Here is a 23,487-nt window from a genome sequence, read left to right on the forward strand (position 1 = left end):
CTTTTACAGCCACTTACTTGTTAAGAGCAGACCTATAGTCCAAGGAATTGTTATCATTTTAACAGTGAGACAACCAAATACTAGTTTTGCATTCAGGTAGTATTAATACTCAAGCTCATTTTTTTTTTAACCCTATAAATAAGTTCATCCAACCTTCGCCAGCTTTGACGACGCAACGTAAGATTCCTTCCCATGAACTACCTACAGCTCTCTGTAGCCATTCAGGCTTTGTCCTGCTCTTCCCTTTTCTCTCATTCTGGAACGAGCAATTATTTTACTTTAGGACAAAATTTACTCTTTTTCCCTTAACAAAAACACTTACTATATTCCTTGCCTACTTTTCATGCAAAGTTGTTGCCCTTTGTCCTTATTATTTCTAGTAACCTTTATCTTTCCGAGAAAACTAGGTTGTAGACAGTTGTGAATTGTCTGTCATACCACCAACATTTTGTAACAGATTAGCAAATTTTATGAATATCCCATTTCACAATTTTACAGATATTGCTTCCTTAGAATAAAATTTTTCAGTGTGGCAAAAAGAACGTGTTTATTACCAGACTCAAATATCTTTAGCCTCTCTGTAGTATATAAAGATAAAAAGCCAAAAGCATATAAACCTAAACTTAGGCTTAATAATGAATATTTTAGTATTTTATCTTTTTAGAAATAAGTATTTTATAAATGTCTATTACTTAATTTAGTATGACTTTAAAGTTGAAAGTTATCAAAAAGATTTTTAAAACTATTTTAGGCATACATATCATAAAAAGTAATTACTGTTGAAAAATCCATTCATAAAACTTTATTTCACTTACATCGACCTAATACACTTGCTCTTAACAATTATGCTTGGCTTGTTCATGAAAATTTCGTAAGACATTAAGCAAAGCTCATCATCGTGAAGTTGTTTCCCTGTTTATTATTTTTACAACATGTGCATGTTAGGCAAGTGTGAAAAATCAAAATAAAAAAAACCTTAGAAAGTTCAATACATTTTTTTTAGTGTTTTAATATTTATTTTCAGATGTACGTTAAGTGAAAATTACAAACCCTATTATAATATTGGCTTTTTACAGCAGGTAAAATTCTTTTTTCACATTTTTTAAATTGAGTTTACAATGTTGTGTCAATTTCCAGTGTAGAGCACAATTTTTCAGTTATACACGAACATACATATGTTCATTGTCACATTCTTTTTCACTGTGAGTTATCACCAGATCGTGTATATGTTTCCCTGTGCTACACAGTATTACCTTGTTTATCTATTCTGCATGTGCCTGTCAGTATCTACAATACATGGGTTTTTTAAATTGTTTTATTGTTGCACTAGACATGAAATAATGAATTTCAAGCAATTTATTTTACTGCAGATTCACTTGTACTTTTATTCTTAGGTTGAACTTAAAATTTTTATAACCTTAAAAATCTAGTAGACCTGTCAAATTGTTATTCTACCCGTGTTTATTAGTCAAATAACGTGTGCTCATATTATACTTAATGCTGATAACTCTGAGCAACTGTGTTTATTAAACTGGTAACACCAAACTGACCTTATTTATACATGAACTTGAAAAATATTTGGGCTAATTCCTATACTTCTGGGAGTTTTAGTAATATTTAATTTAGCATTTATTTCCCTTTAAGCTGATTAGAACAGAGGTCCTTGAGGGGTTTTATAGATTAACTTGGCAGTACCATCCAGGGGTGGGAAAACGTCACATTTACAGTGGACCCTTGAACAATAAGGGTTTGAACAGTGCAGGTCCACGCATATGCCAAATATGTACCAGAGTCCCACGTGATCCATGGCTGGCTGAATCTGCAGATGTGGAACTGCAGAGACACGGGCCAACTCTTAAGTTCTGCTTGGCTTTTCAGCTGTGTGGTGGGTGGGCTCCCCTGCCCCTGTGCTGCTCGGGGATCAGCTGTAGGTGGCGTGCGTCTGTAGGTGCATACACAGTCAGATGCAGACGATCTTCCTGCACTCACCGTCCTGGCAGTCTAGCCATGAGTCAGCGCAGCCGCAGTCACACCAAACTCACCAACTTACAAGGGAGTGGTTTCTTGTCTTTGCCCTACTTTATCTTTTTATCTGAATTTAGTTTTGGGGAGACAGAACAAGTTAAGTTTACCTGCTCAAGATGAGGGCTAATGCTTTTTACAATATTTAACTTTTCAGATTTTCATTTCCCCTGATAAGTAATCTTGCGGAGGCAATGTACTAAGTTTTGGGTGAGGGACTTTTTGGAAATACCGAGCAGCAGTCTGGGTGCTCTCAAGGCCCAGCTGAGTGAGTAAAACACCCTACCTGCTTCCAGTTTGTCATTTTTCCTTTTCAGCCTCAGGTAGATGCTGTGTGGAGCCCCCTGAGTCCCTTAACAGCCCCTGAGGGAGGCAGGGGCCTAAAGCTCTAGTGACTGCAGGGAGGTGGGAGCTGGGGTGGGAAGGACAGGGCCTGGCAGCGTGGGCAGAGGGAGCCATGGAAGGTCAGTTCCCTGTACAGGCCTGTCTGGACGCCTTGTGAAGAGATAGCTCAGGATGTATAGACAACAGATAGAGCAGATGGAAAATTACCAAGAAGAGACATTAAGGGTAGGGGACCCTTGCTAAAGGCAGGTCCAGGGTTTAGACCTCAAAGGTGGGGGTGGGGTGAGAGACTTGACCAGATATCAAGGCGAGGTGATGACTTAGCACAGTGGAGAAGAGGGCTCGGTTCTCGGTAAAAGTGGAAAAACTGAGGAAGTGAATGTCTCGTGACTGCATAAAAATTATTTTGCAAGTCAGGTGGTGTCAAATTCTTAGCTGTCAGCGAAAATGAACAAGGGCTCAGTTGAGCTAGCTCATTAAAAATTTAAGTTTTTTTCAGTATGTGATATTTGGCATTATAACCCTGGAGAAGTGGTGATACCAGTGAACTTCCATTCCCTGTTACTGTTGTGAACAGGTTCTCAGTACTTACATCTTTAAAACCCAAGAGCAGACATGGAATTCATGCTAACTCTTCTCTGTTTTCTATCAGTGAGTAATATGTAGAGAGAGACATGATGCATTTGGAAAAGTAGTGGAATCCAACTCATTCAGAAATGCATTTTCAATAAAAGTTTACTTTTTAATGCTTAATATTAACTTACCAAAAATATAACATACTTGTCATTTTGATTAATGTGTATGACAATTATAATGATAACTCAGTCCAGAAGAAAACATTTTTAATGTAGAGCCTTGTTGCTACAGATACATAAATTTTTCCATTTCTAGTTTTTGTTCAGGAGGGACATGGCAGGACTATCAACAAACAGTTTGAAGCATAGCATACTATATCAGGATAGCATTCTGTTTGGAAAGTAAAATGGGAATTCATTTTCAAGGAGAAAAAGGAACCACAAATGGTTTCTAACCTAATTGTAGCGTATTCCTGTATTTTCAAAATGAGTGACGGTAGGTGTTAAGTCACTGTGGTATTTTGATTCTGTTCCATACATTTAAGAGAGTTGTGCATTTAAAATCATCAGTATTTACTATGTACCAAAAATTACACCCTCTGCAACTAATTAAACTTATAACAAATTTTATTTTATTTTTTAACATTTTTTATTGAATTATAGTCATTTTACAATGTTGTGTCAAATAACAAATTTTAGATGTGAACTCAAAATTGTTTCAAGAGACAGAAAGTTTAAAAATACTTATTGGAGTCAGACAGCAAAAGAGATAGAAAGATACTGGCCCAGATAGTATCTAAATGCATGTGTAAGGGGAAAAAAACATCAGGTCTTCAAGTTCTCACATGCCTGCTAGTTACCTCAGGGCTGGAAGTGTGCCTGGACCTGGATGCCTACACCACTTTTGACCCCTTGCAAGGGGTGAGGCAGCAACTCCAGGAGCCTCCTTAGGGTGTGCAGTGTAGGAACCAGTAACCCAGAAGAATGGTATAAAGATTACTTCAGAGTAAAAACATACACCTTTGGGTAGAGTGTGTGCTTTCCCCATGATCTAAGAAGAAACCACTTACCTGCTTGGTCCTTGGTGGCATCTGAGTCTGCATGTTATTATGTAAGATTTCCTCCTTCCATGCCCCAGGAGCAGCTTTCAGCTCCTTGCTTTCTCCCTGATCCTTCCATCCTTCTGCCCTGCCTCATGCCGAGATCATTCAGAACAAGATTTTCAGGCTGCAGGTCTCAGCTCTTTAGTGCATATTAAAATTAGTTCAGTAAATTTCACCTGAGGAGGATTTTGGACACTGCTTAACAGAGATGGTTTTTAACATCCCAGTATTAGTGCTAGTAACTAGTGTTTTTTTTTTTAATATATTTAAGCTGCATCCCTTTTATTAGGGGTCATTAAAAATTTCATGAGAATAGATACCTTATAACTGATGACTCAAAGAAGAAATCACAAGGGAAATTTAAAACTACCTTAAGATGAATGAAAATGAAGCTCCTCAAACCAAAACTAATGGGAGGTAGCTAAAGCAGTAGTACTTAGAGAGAAATTTATAGCTGTACATGCCTATGTTTTAAAAAGGTCTCAAATGAATAAGCTAGCCTTCTACCTTAAAATGTTGGAAAAAGAACAAATTAAAACCAGCAGAAAGAAGGAAATAATGAGTAGAGCAGAAATTAATAAAGAATAGAAAAACAATGGAGAAAATCAGTAAAACCAAAAATTGTTCTTTGAAAAGATCAACAAAATTGACAAACCTTTAACTAGAATGATCAAGAAAGAAAAGGGAGAAAGAAGGTGCAATAGCTAAAATCAGAAAAGAAAATTGGGACATTACTACTAACCTTACAGAAATAAAAAGGATCATAAGGGAATACTATAAACAATTGTATGCTAATAATTTAGATGAAATGGACAAATTGCTAGAAATATACACAGACTATTGAAACCGGCTTAATGAACAGAAACTGAACAGATGGCTTCACTTGTAAATTCTGGCAAATATTTAAAGAATTATCAATTTTTCACAAACTCTCACAAAAACAGAAGAGGAGGAATCATGACCCAACCCATTCCATAAAGTTCATATGACCTTGATACTAAAACCAGGGGAAGATACCACAAGAAGACAAAGCTACAGACACAGCATCTCTTATGAACGTAGACACAGAACTCTTCAACAAAACAGTAGCAAACCAAATCCAGCAAAATATAAAAAGTTTACATCATGAACAAGTGAGATTTATCGCAGGAGTGCAGAGTTGGTTTACCATTTCAAAAACAATCAATGACATATATACCATATAATCATCTCAATAGATGAAGGAAAAAAGGTGTGACAAAATCCAACATTCTTTCATGATGAAAACACTCAACAAACCAAGAATAAAAGGGAACTTCCTTAGCCTGTTAAAGGACTTCTACGAAAAACCCACAGTGAATGTCATACATAAGACTAAACACTTTCCCCCTAAAGCAGGAATAAGAAATCAAGGATGTTTACTTGGTTATAACTTCTACTCAACATTGTATTGGAGATTCTAACCATGGCAATTAGGCAAGGGATAAAAGGTATCCAGATGGGAAGGAAGAGGTAATACTATCTCTGTTTGTATATGACATAATCATATGTTTAGAAAATCCCAAAGAATCTCCTAAAAAACTCTTAGAACTCGTAAGTTCAGCACGATTGCAAGATACAAGATCAGTATACAAAAACAATTTCTGTACATTTGCAATGAACAATCCAAAATGAATTAAGAAAACAATTCCATTTATAATAAATCAAAAGGAGAAAAGCCATCTTGAAATATTAAATCTTCCCACAAAGGAACATAACATTTCATCATTATACCAAATCTTGCTTCATACTCCTGACTATAAAGTTCCATAGTTTTCTCATTTCTTTTTTTTTTTACATTTTTTAGTTGAGGTATAGTCATTTTACAATGTTGTGTCAAATTCCAGTGTAGAGCACAGTTTTTCAGTTATACATGAACATATATATATTCATTGACACTTTTTTTTTTTTGCTGTGAGCTGTCACAAGATCTTGTATATATTTCCCTGTGCTATACGGTATAATCTTGTTTATCTATTCTACATTTTGAAATCCCAGTCTGTCCCTTACCACCCCCCGCCCTCTTGGCGACCACAAGTTTGTATTCTGTGTCTCTGAGTCTGTTTCTGTTTTGTATTTATGTTTTTTTCTTTTTGTTTTGTTTTGTTTTAGATTCCACATATGAGCTATCTCGTATTTTTCTTTCTCTTTCTGGCTTACTTCACTTAGAATGACATTCTCCAGGAACATCCATGTTGCTGCAAATGGCGTTATGTTGTTGGGTTTTGTGGCTGAATAGTATTCCATTGTATAAATATACCACTTCTTTATCCAGTCATCTGTTGATGGACATTTAGGCTATTTCCATGTCTTGACTATTGTAAATAGTGCTGCTATGAACATTGGGGTGCAGGTGTCATCCTGAAGTAGGGTTCCTTCTGGATATAAGCCCAGGAGCGGGATTCCTGGGTCATACGGTAAGTCTACTCCTAGTCTCTTGAGGAATCTCCATACTGTTTTCCACAGTGGCTGCACCAACCTGCATTCCCACCAGCGGTGTAGGAGGGTTCCCTTCTCTCCACAGCCTCTCCAGCATTTGTTATTAGTGGATTTTTGAATGATGACCATTCTGACTGGTGTGAGGTGATACCTCATTGTAGTTTTCATTTGCATTTCTCTGATAATTAGTGATACTGAGCATTTTTTGATGTGCCTATTGATCATTTGTATGTCTTCCTTGGAGAATTGCTTGTTTAGGTCTTTTGCCTATTTTTGGTTTGAGTTGTTTGTTTTTTTCTTATTAAGTCTTATGAGCTGCTTATATATTCTGGAGATCAAGCCTTTGTCTGTTTCATTTGCAAAAGTTTTCTCCCATTCCGTAGGTTGTCGTTTTGTTTTCCTTATGGTTTCCTTTGCTGTGCAGAAGCTTGTAAGTTTAATTAGGTCCCATTTGTTTATTCCTGCTTTTATTTCTATTGCTTGGGTAGACTGCCCTAGGAGAACATTTTTGAGATCTATGTCAGATACTGTTTTGCCTATATTTTGTTCTAGGAGGCTTATTGTATCTTGTCTTATGTTTAAGTCTTCGATCCATTTTGAATTTTTGTGTATGGTGTAAGGGAGTGTCCTGGCTTCATTGATTTACATGCTGCTCTCTGGTTTTCCCAGCACCATTTGCTAAAGAGACTGTCTTTATTCCATTATATATTCTTACCTCCTTTGTCAAAGATTAGTTGACCAAAAGTTTGTGGGTTCATTTCTGGGCTCCCTATTCTGTTCCATTGGTCCATATGTCTGGTTTTGTACCAATACCATGCTGTCTTGATGACTGTATCTCTGTAGTATTGTCTGAAGTCTGAGAGAGTTATTCCTCCAGCCTCTATCTTTTTCTTCCGTAATGGTGTGGCAATTCTAGGTCTTTTGTGGTTCCACATAAGTTTTATTATGATTTGTTCTAGTTCTGTGAAATATGTCCTGGGTAATTTGATAGGGATTACATTACATCTGTAGATTGCCTTGGGCAGTGTGACCATTTTAACAATACTGATTCTTCCAATCCAGGAGCATGGGATATCTTTCCATTTTTTTAAGTATTCTTTATTTTCCTTAATCAGTGTTTTATAGTTTTCCATGTATAAATCTTTCACCTCCTTGGTTAGATTTATTCCTAGGTATTTTATTACTTTGGGTGCTGTTTGAAAGGGGATTGTTTCTTTAATTTCTCTTTCTGTTGATTCATCATTAGTGTAAAGAAATGCAACTGATTTTTGTACGTTAATCTTGTAACCTGCTACCTTGCTGAATTCTTCGATTATTTCTAGTAGTTTTTGTGTGGACCTTTTAGGGTTTTCTATATATAGCATCATGTCATCTGCATATAGTGACACTTTTACCTCTTCTTTTCCCATTTGGATCCCTTTTATTTCTTTCTCTTGCCTGATTGCTGTGGCTAGGAATCCCAAGACTATGTTGAATAGGAGTGGTGATAGTGGGCAGCCTTGTCTTGTCCCAGATTTTAGTGGGAAGGTTTTGAGTTTTCCACCGTTGAGTGCTACGCTGGCTGTAGGTTTGCCATATATAGCTTTTATTATGTTGAGATATGTTTCCTCTATACCCACTTTGGTGAGAGTTTTTATCATAAGTGAGTGTTGAATTTTATGAAATGCTTTTTTCTGCATCTATTGAGATGATCATGTGGTTTTTGTCCTTTCTCTTGTTGATGTGATGTATTACATTGATTGATTTGCATATGTTGAACCACCCTTGTGTCCCTGGGATGAACCCCACTTGGTCATGATATATAATCTTTTTTATGTGTTTTTGGATTCTATTTGCTAATATTTTGGTAAGGATTTTGGCATCTATATTCATCAGTGATATTGGCTTATAATTCTCTTTTTTGGTGGTGTCTTTGCCTGGTTTTGGTATCAGGGTGATGGTGGTTTCATAGAATGAGTTTGGGAGTATTCCCTCCTTTACAGTCTTCTGGAAGAGTTTGGGAAGGACTGGTATGAGTTCTTCTTTTTATGTTTGGTAGAATTCCCCAGTGAAGCCATCTGGTCCTGGACTTTTATCTGTAAGGAGGTTTTTTATTGGTAATTCAATTTCATTTCTAGTGATCGGTTTGTTCAAGTGGTCAGTTTCTTCTTGATTCAGTCTTGGTGGACTGTATGTTTCTAGAAACTTGTCCATCTCCTCTAGGTTATCCAGTTTGGATTCATATAGTTTTTCATAATATTCCCATATGATAGTCTGTATTTCTATGTTATTTGTTGTAATTTCTCCATTTTCCTTTCTTATTTTGCTAATTTGTGCTCTCTCTTTTTTCTTCTTTGTGAGTTTGGCCAGAGGTTTGTGGATTTTATTTACTCTTTCAAAAAACCAGCTTTTGGTTTGATTGATTTTTTCTGTTGTTTTTTAAATCTCTATTTTATTTCCTCCATGATCTTTATTATTTCATTCCTTCTGCTGACTTTTGGGGTTTTTTGCTCTTCTTTTTCTAATTCGCTTAGCTGGTGGATTAGATTATTTATTTGAGATTGTTCTTCTGTTTCGAGGAAGGCCTGTATCACTGTAAACTTCCCTCTTAGCACTGCCTTTGCTGCATCCCATAAATTTTGTGTGGTTGTGTTTTTATCTTCATTTGTCCCAAGGTATTTTTTAATTTCAACTTTGATTTCATCGTTGACCCATTGGTTTCTTAATAGCATGTTGTTTAATCTCCATGCTTTCCTTTTTTCCTCCTTTGTCTGTAGTTGATTTCTAGTTTCATGGCATTGTGGCCAGTAAAGATGCTTGAGATAATTTCTATCTTCTTAAAATTGTTGAGGCTTCTTTTGTGCCCAGGTACATGATCAATCCTAGAAAATGGTCCATGTGCACTTGAAAAGAATGTATATCCTATTTTGGGAGGGTGTAATGCTCTGAAAATGTCCACCAAATCTAATTTTTTTGTTGTATTGTTTAATTTCCCTGTTGTCTTACTTAGTTTCTGTTTGGAAGATCAGATATCTAGTGATGTTAACGTGGTGTTAAAATCTCCGGCAATGATTGTATTCCCATCAATTTCCCCTTTTATCTCTGTTAGTAATTTTTTTATGTACTTAGGTGCTCCTATATTGGGTGCATATATATTAATGAGTGTAATATCCTCATCTTGTACTACTCCTTTAATCATTATAAAATGTCCTTCTTTGTCTTTCTTTATGGCCTTTGTTTTAAAGTCTATTTTGTCTGAAATCAGTACTGCTACACCTGCTTTTTTGGCTTTTCCATTTGCATGGAATATCCTTTTCCATCCTTTCACTCTCAATCTGTATGTGTCCTCCCTAAAGTGGGTCTCTTGTATGCAGCATATTGAAGGTTCTTGCTTTATTATCCAGTCTGCCACTCTGCGTCTTTTGACTGGAGCTTTTAGTCCATTAACATTTACAGTAATTAATGATAGGTGTGTGTTTATTGCCATTTTGAACTTATTTTTGCAGTTGATTTGGTATTTCCTCTTTGTTCCTTTCTTCTTCCTTTTGTGGTTTGGTAATTTTCCTTTGTAAATAAAATCTTTGATTTAAATAATCTTTATTTAGTTTTTGTGACTTGCTTGTAAGTTTTTGGCTTGTGGTTACCCTTTTTTGTAAGTTTGTTAACCCATTACTAAAACTGTTTGTATGAAACAGATAGTAATATAAGCTCAAACCCATCCTACTGAGAACAAAAAATTTAAAAAAGAAAAAAAAGTATTCTGTATTTTCTTGCTTCCCTCTCCCACTCTTAATGATTTAGATTTCTTCTTTTACAATTTTGTGTTTATTCTTTTTGTAATTCATGATAGTCATCACCTTTCCAGTTAGGAGTTTCTTGCTTTTGTAGCATCCTGCTTCTTTTGTATTTAGAGTAGACCTGTCACTATTTCTTTTAGCATGGGTTTAGTGTTGCTAAACTCTTCCAGTTTTTGCTTGTCTGTGAAATTCTTTATCTCTCCTTCTATTCTAAAGGATAGCCTTGCTGGATAGAGTATCCTAGGCTGCATCTTTTTTTCATTCAGGACTTTGAATATATCTTGCCACTCCCTTCTGGCCTGTAGTGTTTTTGCAGAGAAATCAGCTGAGACCCTTATGGGGGTTCCCTTGTAACTCACTCTTTGTTTTTCTCTTGCTGCCTTTAGAATCATTTCTTTATGCTTGACTCTGGCCATCTTGATTACGATACGTCTTGGTGTGGGTCTGTTTGGGTTCTTCCTGTTTGGGACCCTCTGAGCTTCCTGTACTTGGATATCTGATTCCTTCTTTAGGTTTGGGATGTTTTCAGTCGTGATTTCTTCTAATACCTTTTCAGTCCCCTTTGTTCTTTCTTCCCCTTCTGGAACCCCTATTATGCATAGATTGGCACACTTTATATTATCCCATAGGTCCCTTATATTTTCATTGTTTTTTATTTGTTTTTCTCTCAGCTGTTCTGATTGAGTGCTTCCTGTTGTCCTGTCTTATAGGTCCCTTATTCATTCCTCTGCATTATCTAGCCTGCTTTGTACAGCCTTTAGATCAGTTCTCATCTCAGCAAAGAGTTTACCAATTCCACTTGGCTCTTCTTTATAGCTTCAATTTCATTTTTGACATATTTTATATATCTCTAAGCTCTATCTCTTTTAGTTCCTTCAGTAGTTTGATCACTCCCTTTTTGAAATCTTGATCTAGTAGGCCATCCATGTCTGTTTCATTGATCATTCTTTCAGGGGATTTCTCTTGCTCTTTTAATTGGGAGTGGCTCCTCTGCTTCATATTGCTCATATCTCTCTGGCACTGTGGCTTATGGAGTATCAGTTATCTATTGTGGTCCTTAAGGAGTTTATTTATTTATCTATCTAAAGTCTATGTAGTAATAAAACTTACAAAAAAGAGAATTTTAAAAGAAGGGAGAAAAAATGTTTGAAAACAGTGTATAATGAATAATAGAAGAGCAAGTTGAAGCAGAATAGAAATTGAGTTGAGACGTCTTTTAAAAACCTTAAAAAAAAAAGGAGAAAAGATCAAAAAACAATATTTGAAATCTGTGTATAATCAGTAACAGGAGATCAAAACCAAGAGAAATAAAAATGTAATGAGGTTGGTTTTTAAAAACAATCATAGCAAAAGTATTTTTGAAATTGAAAAGGGATTAAAACTGTGGACATATACAATTGTTTGAAAAGTAAAATTTTAAAAGGTAATAGAAAGTAGAACAGATTTTAAAAAAGATAAAACGAGAATTTTAAAATAATGGAGAAAAGAAGCTTAGAAAACAGTGCATAATCAATAATAGAAGAGCAAGTTGAAGCTGAATAGCAATCAAGTTGAGACGTCTTAAAAAACCTTTAGAAAAGGAGAAAAAATCAGAAAGCAATATTTGAAACCTGTGTATAATCAATAACAGGAGATCAAAACCAAGAGAAATAAAAGTGAAATGAGGTGGATTTTTAAAAATAATAAGAAGAAAAAGATTTTAAAAGAAAAATTTTAAAGGGATTAAAACTGTGGACATATACAATTTTTTTAAAAAATAAAGATTAAAAAGGTAATAGAAAATAGAACAGATTAAAAAAAAAGGTAAAAACAAAAAAAGGAATGTGTTCTCTTGGAGACCGTGCACTCTTCATGATTTTATTAAGAAGTTTTTCTGTCTTCTCCCTGTTTCGCGGACTCAGCTTGCTGTTTCCAGAGGCCCTCCATTGGTGCCCTTGTTTGTGCTGCTCCCATTGCCTATCAGCAAGCAGATCATGCCCTCTCGCAGCACCGCACTCAGGTGCTGCCCTCTTGCACAGTGGGCAGGTAGGTCACCGCCTCCCCAATGCCGCAGTAAGGTGCTGCGCTCGGGTGAGGTCAGCGGGTGGATCGTGCCCCCTCCCGCACCATGGTCAGGTGCTGCACTCCTGCCAGGAAGGCGGGTGGCTGCCTGCCTTCTCCAGGCGCCAGCTGCTCCGCTGCTCTGTGCAGCTGATCGCTTCGCCTGGGATCGGCACTCCATGGGGGGGGCTCCGGAAGACAGCAGAACAGCCCTGCCCCTGCTCCATGCCAAAACCCAGCGCGTTGTCTTGGTGGTGCAAGTTCTCTGAGGTGCCAGGGCAGAAAGGTCCTATCTGCCTCTGGCTGTAATCAAATCTCAGTCCTGCTCAGGAGGTTGCAGAGCCCCCAGGTGCGGATTCAGGTCTTGGTCTTGGCCCCGCCCCCGCCAGGGGCGCACAGGAGGATGTGGCGGCTGTGGCTGTTCCTCACCTCTCTTATCGGGAGAAGCGCCAGTGATGGCTCCGCGGGTCTGAGGGGACAGAAGCTATGGCACCCTCCCCCCAGGGCGCACCAGCAGCGTTGCTTTTCTTTTCTTTTTTCTTTTTTTTTTTTTTTTTGTAATTTATGGGGGGCTCAGGTTGTTCTGCTCTGTGTCCCCTCCCAGCCATGGCGTGCAGCCCGCTGCAGTCCCCTGGGGCTACATCAGTGCAGCCGCCCCAGTCCTATGCCTGGCTCGGGCAGCCTGTCCTGTCCCCCAGCTGTCGGCTCGCATCTCGGTCTGGGTGTCGCAGGGACCCTCTGTGCCTATTTAAGTTGGTTCTGTTGGTCAAGGGGTGCTCTGTACAGATCTGAGCCTCGGAGGCTCCCCCTCTGTCTCACTGGACTCTCTGTTGGAGAAGGGGAGAACCAGCGAATGAGTGCCATTCCTCCTTTGCTACTCCCTCCCCACGGGACTAGTCCCGCACTGTTTTGCTTTTTCTTCTTTTTGCCTTTTCTCCTACCACATTCGTGGCGTCTTTGTCTTTTGAAGAGGGGGATGTTCTGTTGGAGTTCAGCAGGTGCTCTGGTTGGCTGGGTGGGTCCATAGGTGTGAGTTTTGGTGTATTTGTGGGAGAGGGTGAGCTACAAGCGTCCTTCTACTCTGCCATCTTGGCCCTCTGCCCCTGTTTTCTCATTTCTTGTTAAGGTGATTCTTGGGAAATTAAAAAAATGTTTTCCTATTGTGATATAGACCTTTTCCCAATGCATGCTTTAATTTTTAAATCCTGGTATGTAGGAAAAGTATTGGCATCTATTTGGCAACTGGTCACTTTCTTAAACATTATTATCATCATCATCATCATTGTTATTATTATTTATTTTATAGCTTTTCAGTTGAGTCTCTTGGATTTTTTTATATAGACAATTAACTCCTATTTTTCTCTTTCATTTTTAATAGTTGTTTTGTATTTTCTCTCGCTTTATTATTTTAACTTACACTTCCAGGATAGTGTTGAGTCATGTTGATGATGGTAAACATCCTACCTCGGTCTTGTGTTTTACCCCCGAGTGCCACTTCGTCTTGATCACCATTCTGAGATAGGTACGAATGTTGTCATCTAGGGGAATGTCCCTGGGTCCTGGTTTACTACATGGTGATTGTTGGGACTGCATGTTGAACTTGTTAACCCTTTAGAGTCTCTCTCTCGTCCTCTGACTGCTACCCTGGCTTATCCTTCCGCTCCTGGAGTAAATCTGCATGTGTACACATTGTGTTAATCTTTTGTTATGTTCCCTGGATTTGATTTTTCTTTAATTGAGATAAAATAGACCTAACGTGCAATGTACTGTTTTAACCACCTTTAAGTGTACAATTCAGTGGCATTAAACACACTCACAGTGTTTTGCCTCATTACCACTATCGACTTCAGGAACTTTTCCCTCTTCCCAAACAGAAGCTCTGTTACCTAGCAGATGTTAACTCCTCCTCCTTACCCTACCCCTCAGCCCCTGCTAAATAGTGTTCTGCTTTCTTTCTCTATGAATTTGCCTATTCTAGGTACCTCATATAAGTGGAATCAGAGAGTATTTGTCTCTTTATGCCTGGCTTATTTCACTCAACATGTTTTGTTTCATTTTGTTTTAATTTTTTGTGGTGGAGGGGTAGTTAGGTTTATTTATTTATTTTTCGAGGAGCTACTGGGAAACGAACTCTGAACCTCCTGCATGCTAAGCATGCACTCTACCACTTGAGCTATGCCCTCCCATCACTTAGCATGTGTTTAAGGTTCAACCACGTTGTAGCATGTGGTACATTCCTTTTCATGGCTGAGTAGTATTCCATTGTGTGTGTATCATGTCTTGTTCATCCATTCATGTGTTGATGGGCACTTGGGTTGTTTCCACCTTCGGGCTGTTGTAATGCTGCTGCTGTTAACATTGGTCTTCAGGTGTCTTGTTTGAGACTGCTTTCAGGTCTTTTGGGTGTACACCTGGGAGTTGCATTGCTGTGCCGTACAGAAATTCTATGTTTAACTTTTGGGGGAACTGCCAGACTGTTTTCCACAGAAGCTGCACCGTTTTATATTCCTTCCTGATTTTCTTTTAAACTACCAGGATTTTTGTATTTTTATTCATAGTTGAAATTCATTGGTCATTTCTTTGTGGTTCTATCTTTCAATTATACTAAAACCAGCTTTGATTTTGAACATTTTCTCTTTTCTGTGTTTTGCCACAGATGGTGTGATATGATACACATCTGTTTCTTGAAAGTTAGGGGCCTTGTGTCCTTTAGGGACATAATTCTTTGATAGCTTTATCCAGTATCTCCTTTGGGTATAGGATTTATTTGTTTATTTTTTTTCTGACAATTTGAATGAATTATCATCATTTATATTTTCTTACAAAAAGATCTATATCATTGAATTACAAAAATTTTATTAGCTTACAAAGAACATAATATTCTCTATTAAAAAATCTTTTCACCTCTATTTATCTCTTTTCTGATCCCTAATTTTGTATATTTATATTTTCTTTCTAGCCAAAAAAGTATTAGTCTATTTCTTGTTTTTTCTTAAAGAAACAGCTTTTGGATAACTTCATCAATTTTGTATTTTTTTGAATGAACTTTTTCTAAATGTGAAAATTTTTTTCATTTTGCCGATTGTGCAAATGCGATACAGACTTGTAAAGTTTTTTTCTGAGTGCCTTTTAAAAAGATTTTCAGACTTGCTGACAAGATTTATTCCTGGCCATAGCACTGATTGAAATAGAATTTTGAGAAATTAAATTTAATTACCAGAACTTACGCAACTCTCATATATTAAAATTAAATGAATGTGTTTCATCAGTAAATATCCATATCAAGAGATAACATCAGAAATCTGGAAATTTACCTATCCTATGTAAGAAAAAACTCCCAGGGTGAGAGAGAAATGAGCATACCCCAGGGAGCCACCCCAGTGCAGTTCTCAAGGCAGACAGAGGACTGTTTCAGGACTTGGAGAGAGAGGGTTCCAGGGAGAACTCTGCTGAGAACACCATGCCGCTGTTCCTCTCGATTACAAAACCTGCCTTTTAGTTACTCCTGCAGAACTTAATTATGTACAAGCATAGAACTTTCTGATAGAAATAATGATATAAAATCTCTAACACACGGGCTCTTGCGTTTTCAAGACTAGTTTCTCTTTCCATCCTGTGCGGCTCCTAGTGTGGAATTTAAGTTCAGTTCCGTTTGCCTGAATCCACTAAGTGCTGTCTCGCTGTTCCTGCACCACCCTCGCCTCCCACCCTGGGGTTCGGGTTTCCTGAGGCCCCAAACGTGTCAGAACTCCAAGGAGCGCTGTTGTTATTCATTGTTTTAATAAGTAAACAATTTTTAAAGTTTATCTTTTTGTCGTGTCATAAAACACTCATCTTAATGTCATGAGACGTTTTGTCCTAGTCGTAAGGACACATCCGTTTTGGAGTGCATGGTGCAGTGTTGCGGGAGGCAGGGACGTCATTGTCCAGCGGGGCTCTGGGGCTTGTTATCTTGCATAATTGCACCTTCCTGCCGGCTGGCTAGGAGCTCCCAGCCTCCTCCTCCCCACAGCCCCGAGAGCCACCACCCAACTGTCTGCTTATGTGTGATTGACTATTTTAAACTTTATTTTTTAGAGCAGTTTCAGGTTCACAGCAAAACTGAGCAGAAAGTATAGAGATTTTCTGTCTGTCTCCCGCTCCCACGTACAACCTCCCCACTACTCACTTCCCTGCTACAATAGTGCATTTATTACAGTCAGTGAACCTGCAGTGGCATGCCATTCTCCCAAAGGCCATAATTTACATTAGGGTTCACTCTTGGTGCACATTCTGGAGTCTTAACAAATGTGTAATGACCTGTGTCCACCAATGTAGTATCGTCCAGGATACTTCCACCGCCCTAAAAATCCCCTGTGCTCCACCCACTCATCCCTCCATTCCCCAACCCGTGGTAGCCACGGACCCTTTTGCTGTCTCAGTTAGTTTTGAAATGTGGGTAATCATTAGTGAAACCCATTCACCTGCCTTCACTGATCAAGGTCATCCACAAAGGACTTCCGTGTCCTCCAGGGGGCACTTAGTCTAAACAGTAGGATGTTTGTTTGTCTGAGTTGTTTTCCAGGAGCTTGGAGTCAGCTGTGTATAGTTTGGGCTGAGCTGGTTAGGACTGGATAGGACCACTGACCCTCCAGCTGGGCCTGTGCCACTGTCCACTTCGTGACCTTTTGACATGAGAGGGCCAAAAATTTCATTCTCAGATCATGCCAAGTGCTTCCATTTTTGAACATGCAGAGGCCTGTAGCTTAGTTACACCTGTGCAGAGCGATGATTACTGCACATCTTCCAATCACCTTTCCCCACGCTCCCCATGCCTCAGACCATCCTGCTGCTTTATTCTTTGTCCCGTAAGTACCCTGAGCCCCTTGGCTTCAGGGAGGGAGACCTGAGACTTGTTCACCCATCTTCTCACCTTGAGAGCTACCTGGAGAGCAAACCCTCTCTGCTGCAAACTTCAGCACCTCAGTGTTTTGAAGTGCTGCTCATTTGGCAGGAGGAAGCTAGTTTGGTAACAGTTTTGCCTTTTCTAGGGTGTCATATAGTTGTAATCATATGCTATGTAACCTTTTCAGATTGTCTTTTCATTTACTAATATGCATTTAAGCTTCCTGCAAGTCTTTTCATGGCTTCAGAGCTCATTCTTTTTTTTTTAACATTTTTTTATTGAGTTATAGTCAGTTTACAATGTTGTGTCAATTTCCAGTGTAGAGCACAATTTTTCAGTTATACATGAACATACATATATTCATTGTCACATTTTTTTCAGTGTGAGCTACCACAAGATCTTGTATATAGTTCCCTGTGCTATACAGTATAGTCTTGTTTGTCTATTCTACGTATGCCTATCAGTATCTACGAATTTCGAACTCCCAGTCTGTCCCTTCCAACCCCCCTCACCCTTCATTCCTTTCTATTGTTGAGTAATATTCCATAGTTTGGATGCATCACAGTTTATTTACACATTCACCTATTGAACGACATCTTGTTTGCTTCCAAATTTTGGCAATTATGAATAAGGCTGCTGTAAACATCCATGTGCAGATTTTCACTTGGACGTAAGTTTTCAGCTCATCTGGGTAAATACCAAGGGGCATGATTGCTACATCATATGGTAAGAGTATGTTTAGTTTTGTAACAAACTGCCAAACTGTCTTCCAAAGTGGCTGCACCACCCCCTTGCCAGCGCTGAGTGCTGGCAGCGTTGTGGATTTTGGCTGCTCTGATGGGCGTGGAGCGGCATCTCGCTGTTGTTTCACGTCGCATTTCCCCGATGGCACATCGTGTGGAGCGTCGCTTCACGTGCTTACTGCGTCTGTATGTCTTCTTTGGCGAGGTGTCTGTTCGGGCTCACACCAGTTTTTTAACTGGGCTGTTTTCTCATTGTCGAGTTCTTAGAGTTCTTTGCACATTTTGGATAGCAGGCCTTTATCCAGTGTGTGTTTCGTGAACAGTTTTTCCCAGTCTCTGGCTTGTCTTCTCGTTCTCTTGGTATTGTCTTCCACAGAGCAGAAGTTTTTGTTTTTAGTGAAGTCTGACTTATCAAGTCTTTCTTTTATGGATTGTGCCTTTGGTGTTGTGGCTAAAAAGTCATCATGACACCCAAGATTGCCTAGATTTTCTCCTGTTACCTTCTGGGAGTTTCATAGTCTCACATTTTACCTGAGCTCTATGATCCGTTTGGAGTTATTTTTTGTGAAGGATGTGGGGTCTGCGTCTAGATTCATCTTTTGCACGTGGATGTCCGGCTGTTTCAGCACTCTTGTTGAAGAGACTGTTTACTCCATTGGGTTGCTTTTACTCCTTTGTCAAATATCAGTTGATTGTACTTTTGTGGGTCTATTTCTGGGCTCTCTCCTCTGTTCCATTGATCTGTCTGTCTGGTCTTTCACTAGTGCCACAGCGGAACTAGCTAGTGTCACCCTGAGGCCACCCGCATGCCTACCGAGGGCTCCGGGCTTCCTTCTGCGACCCTCTGGCCTTTCCCAGGCACCTCCTCACCCCTCCCTTCCCTCTCGGCCTCCACCTCAAGTTCTTACCAACCAGTTAATTACCAAGGCTTGCTTTGGGTCTGCCCTTCTAGGACACAGCAGGAAGTTGTAGATTGCACAAGTTGTCCTTTTCTCAAGTAATTTGTTTGAGCCCTCTTACCAAAAAATGTCTAAGAATCTATCATCACAGGAGACTAAATCCCAGATTGTGTGTGGGTGCTCTGGACCTCCTGCCTCTAGTTTGGGCCTCGTCTCCAGAAAGGGAGGCCGGGGTGAAGGGGTCAGCAGAGCTGGGGATGCCTCAGTAGGCCCACAGGAGCACAGGGGCAGAGGTCAGTCAGGCCTGCCCTGCAGGCTCGGGCAAGTCAGCTCCTTGGGACTCAGTTTCCTCATATGTGAAAATGGAGCGTGTATTTAGTTGGACAAATGGAGAGAACACGTGAAATCCAACAAGTTGATCAGACTTATTAATGTCTACTTATGTTTTATTTACTATAGTTTTAGATGTAGCAACTTTCCAATTTTTTGGTTTATTTTTACCTTTTTATTTTGAAGTAATTATGGATTCATAGGACGTTGCACAGAGATGTTCAGGGACATCCAGTGCTCCTCTCCCCAGCCTCCCTCCATGGCAGCACCTTACACTGCTATAGTGCAGTCAAGCCCCCAAAGTTGGCACTGATGCGGTCCGCCTAGCTTGTTCAGGCTTCTCCAACTTATGTGCACTCACTGCGTGTGTGTGTGTGTGTGTGTGTGTGTGTGTGAGAGATGCTCTGCAGTCTCATCGCAGGACCTCACCTGTACCGTCACCACCAGCCTCTCTGTGACACCCTTTACACCCACCCAGCCTTCCCCATCCCACTGCTACACCTGGACAACCACTAATCTGCTCTCCATCTCTATAACTTCATCATTTCAAGACTGTTACATGAATGGACTCATGATGTATAACCTTTAGGGATTGATTGACCTTCCCCTCAGCGTAATTCTCAAGTTCACCCAGGTTGGCACGGGGGTGGTGGTTCATCTCTTTTAGCTGCTGAGTAGTGGTCCATGGTTTGTTTATCTGTTTGCCTGTTGCGACATCTGCGTTGTTGCCAGTTTGAGACTGTTGTGCATAGAGGTGCTGTAAACATTTGTGTGTAAGTTCCTGCTCGAAAGTGAGTCTTTAATTCTCATGACTAAATGCCCAGGACGTTCAACTGCCGGGCTGTCTGGTAAGTCCATTCATTGTATGTATTTTTACAATTCATTTTTATTTCATGGCAAATAAGTCTGATGATCTGTTTATGGGACTGATTATATGAGTAACCTTTGAAGAAAAGCGCACTGAATCGTTGTGCAGGCAAACGCTGTGCCTGTGCACGTGGACGTGTGGAGTGTGGAGAGACAAGCCTCTGTGGCAACACCAGGCTGCAGCGGTGCTGGACGGAGAAGGTGCCTCCCTCCCTGGCCGTGCGGGAAGCGCTCGCTCCTGCAGTGAAGCCGTCAAGAACCACGAACACTTCTGGCTAGTAACTACGAGCAGTGACCAGTGAAGACTGCAGCCAAGGGAATTCCTGAGAATTCTAACAAAATTGTCACAAGAAGGAGGTGAGAGTTACAGATCCTCCTTGACTTACAGCGGTCTTACGTACTGATAAACCTGTCGTAAGTTGTAAAAATCGTCAGTCAGAGATATATTTGATAAAGCTGACCACCGAGCACCATGGCTGAGCCTGGCCGGCCTTAAAGGTGCTCACACAGCACTTGGATTAGCTGACAGTTGGGCAAAACCATCTAACACAAAGCCTGTTTTACAATAAAATGTTGAATATCTCATGTAATTTCTTGAATGTGGCTCTGAAAGTGAAAAGCAGGGTGAGTGTCCATGCAGAGGTTGGACCACGTGGCTGACTGGGAACTGCGCCCGCTGCCCAGCGTCACGAGAAGAGGGTTGCACCCCATGTCACTGTCCCTGGAAAAGGTCAAAATTCCAAGTGCGGTTTCTGCTGAATGTGTATAGCTTTCACACCATTGTAAACTCGGGGGCTATGCTTAGGAAGAAGTGAGGAAAGTGATTTTTTTCCCCTAAACATTGTTCATAACCTCCATTCTCCTTATCCCTTTTTCATAATTCTTTTAACTTTATAAGGAGCAGGTGGTTTTCATCTTGTGTACACTGTTTCAAAACACAGAGATGAAAGCCACCGTCCACAGAGGAAGCATCACCCTGAAATAGCACAGGAGGGAAAATACTAATTCTGCTAACAAACAGGAGCATTGGTAGGTGCGCCTGTTGGTGATCCGGTCATCTTCCGACATCTTTCCCTTGGCACAGTTACCTTGGGCTTCGTCCACGTGGCTCGTGTGTCCTTAGCTGGCTCCTGTGGCTGCTGTGCAGTGTTCCATTCTGAGGACAGACCAAGTTTATCTGCTCACCCACTGATGGACATTCGAGTCGTCTCAGTTTCTGGGTGTTGTGAATAAAGCTGCCACGAACAGTTTTGAACACGTCTTGGTGTGGACTTGCTTCCCTTTCTTCAGGGATAAAATCTCAAGCTACCTGAACACCTCACAGCTGGCGCCAGAGGGCGCGTGGGCACATTGTGGGAGGGACACAAGCGTGGCCGAGGGCGGCTGGAGCAGAGGACGCCAGCGCCCGCTCTGCACCAGGCCGTCGGTGGCTGTGTTTGACGGCAGGCTCTTCAGTTCTTACGGGCTCTCTGGTTTCTCTCAGAGTAAAGCCCTGGATCCTTCTTGGCCCCTTTGGACCTCTACATCACACCCAGCCTTCCATTCGTTAGGTTGTTCGTTGTGCGCAGACCCTGCGCTTTTCTCTGAGAAGGGTAAAAAGATGGTGGTGTCGGCTCTGAAATATCACGGGCCTGGTGCCAGGGCCTCCTGTGTACACTCTGCCTGCACTGTTGTGTGTAGTCCTCCCAGGAGCCCCACAGAAGAGGCAGCATGTCTGTCCCCACCGCCAGGGAGGAAATCGAGTCTCAGAGAGTTTAAGTATCTTGCCCAAGATGGCACAGCTAGTAAGTGGCAGGTTGGATGTTGGACCAGATTATTTGACTCCAGAGTCAGCACTTTTACCACAGTATTATATGCCTTTCCTCATTGAACACAGGGATTGTGCATGGAATTTAAGATGCTGTCTTAAATGTCTCCTGCATCATCCAGTTAAGTCCTGTATTCCTGAGTTAGTGTTTCTACCCAGTGGCCCCTCCCTGGCAACCCAGACCAGGTCAGATCGCCCTGCAGCAGGTGCTTCTCTCACAGCCCTCTGCCCGCCCCGCGGCGCTGAGAGCGCAGCCCTGGTGCGGGCGGCACACTTTGCTGCCCTGTGGCCCCTGCCCAAGGGGTGCCAGGTGCTCTGCTTCCTGCCGTTGGATGAGCCTGGTCCAGGAGTGAGTGGATTACATTGTTAGGTGTGCATGTTGTCTTCAGCTTTACTGAGGTCTTATTTACCTGTAAATTTACCTGCATGCACAACCGTTTGTCCACGGCTGCGGTCCAGGTGCAGAGTATTTCCGCCGCTGTTCTGCTCCTTTGTCCCTGTCGTAGTTCTGCCTTCTGTAGGTTTTTAGATGAATGGAATTGCACAGTGTGTCATTGCATATATCTGTCTGACTGACTGAGCGCAATGCTTTTGAGGCTCTTCTGTGTTGTTGCTTGTGTCAGCAGTTCAAGGTGCATTTTTTAAAGCATCTTAAGTACTGTTTTTCGAAGCAGTCCAGAGCCAAATAACTAGCCCCATTAAGGTTGAGACTTGGTATGCAGAGTTAAAGCAGCAGTTTCCATGTGTGCTCGAGGCTCGTGGGGTCCCCAGGACCTTCACCGTGTCCTTGAGGTCAGAGCTATTTCATGATAACACTGAGATGCTGTTTGCCTTTTTCACCTTCGTTCTTTCATTGGGTTTCAGGAGATTTCCAGGTGCTCCACAATGTATGGTTCTGTAGCAGATTGAATGCAGATGCAGAAATGAGAATCCATCTGTCTTCTATTAAGCTATCTGGCTTAAAGAAATTTATAAAAATGTTAATGCCAGTCTCCTCACTAAAATTTTTCATATTGGAGAATGTTTTTATAACGGATGTTAATTATATTACCATGTAATGGGTTGTGTATTGTTATTATTAGATAATAATAGGTATTAAAACTATTTTTAACTTCTCATAAAACAAATTGTAATAAACATAAACCATATAAACAGAAGCTTAATTTTTTAGTTGTAGAGAGGCCCTTAGTCCAAGAAGTTTAAGAGTCTCTTGACTAGGGACGTTTTTTGAAAGGGGATGGGGAGCAGGATGAGAAAGTCTTGGGGCTGGTTATATATTAGAAGAGGGTCTGGAGACCTGGGGTGATGACCTGGCCCGAGGAGCCCAGAGAAAGGGCCTCTGCAGGGAACGCGGGCGGAAACGCGAGAACAGGCATTGAAGGCCACGTCTTGTTCTCAGCCCCCTGCTCCCTCCCAGGACCTGGTTGGGCAGGTTCTGTGTAGCGCGTGCTTCCTGCAGGGAGCTAACGGGTGGCCGGCGCCTGCGCCTGCCAGCAGAGGGTCATCAGATGCCCCCAGGCAGCCGCTCTCCTGAGAGGAGGTTGCAGCTCCCTACCAACAGTTGGGCACTTTCTGGGGATCTGACGTCTGTGCTGTGTTTGGATCCCAAGGGTTACTAGGACGTCAGCAGGACTGTTT

At 40.7% G+C, this 23,487-nt stretch overlaps 1 protein-coding gene across 1 annotated transcript in view; it reads left to right on the forward strand.

The window, feature by feature from the left end:
- Nucleotides 1–23,487, forward strand: part of ABHD12 (abhydrolase domain containing 12, lysophospholipase) — a 70,553-nt gene that overhangs the window by 27,010 nt on the left and 20,056 nt on the right. The gene's annotated exons all lie outside the window — the stretch shown is intronic.

This window comes from Vicugna pacos, chromosome 19, assembly GCF_048564905.1.
Source record: "Vicugna pacos chromosome 19, VicPac4, whole genome shotgun sequence".
NCBI classification, from domain to species: Eukaryota; Metazoa; Chordata; class Mammalia; order Artiodactyla; family Camelidae; genus Vicugna; species Vicugna pacos.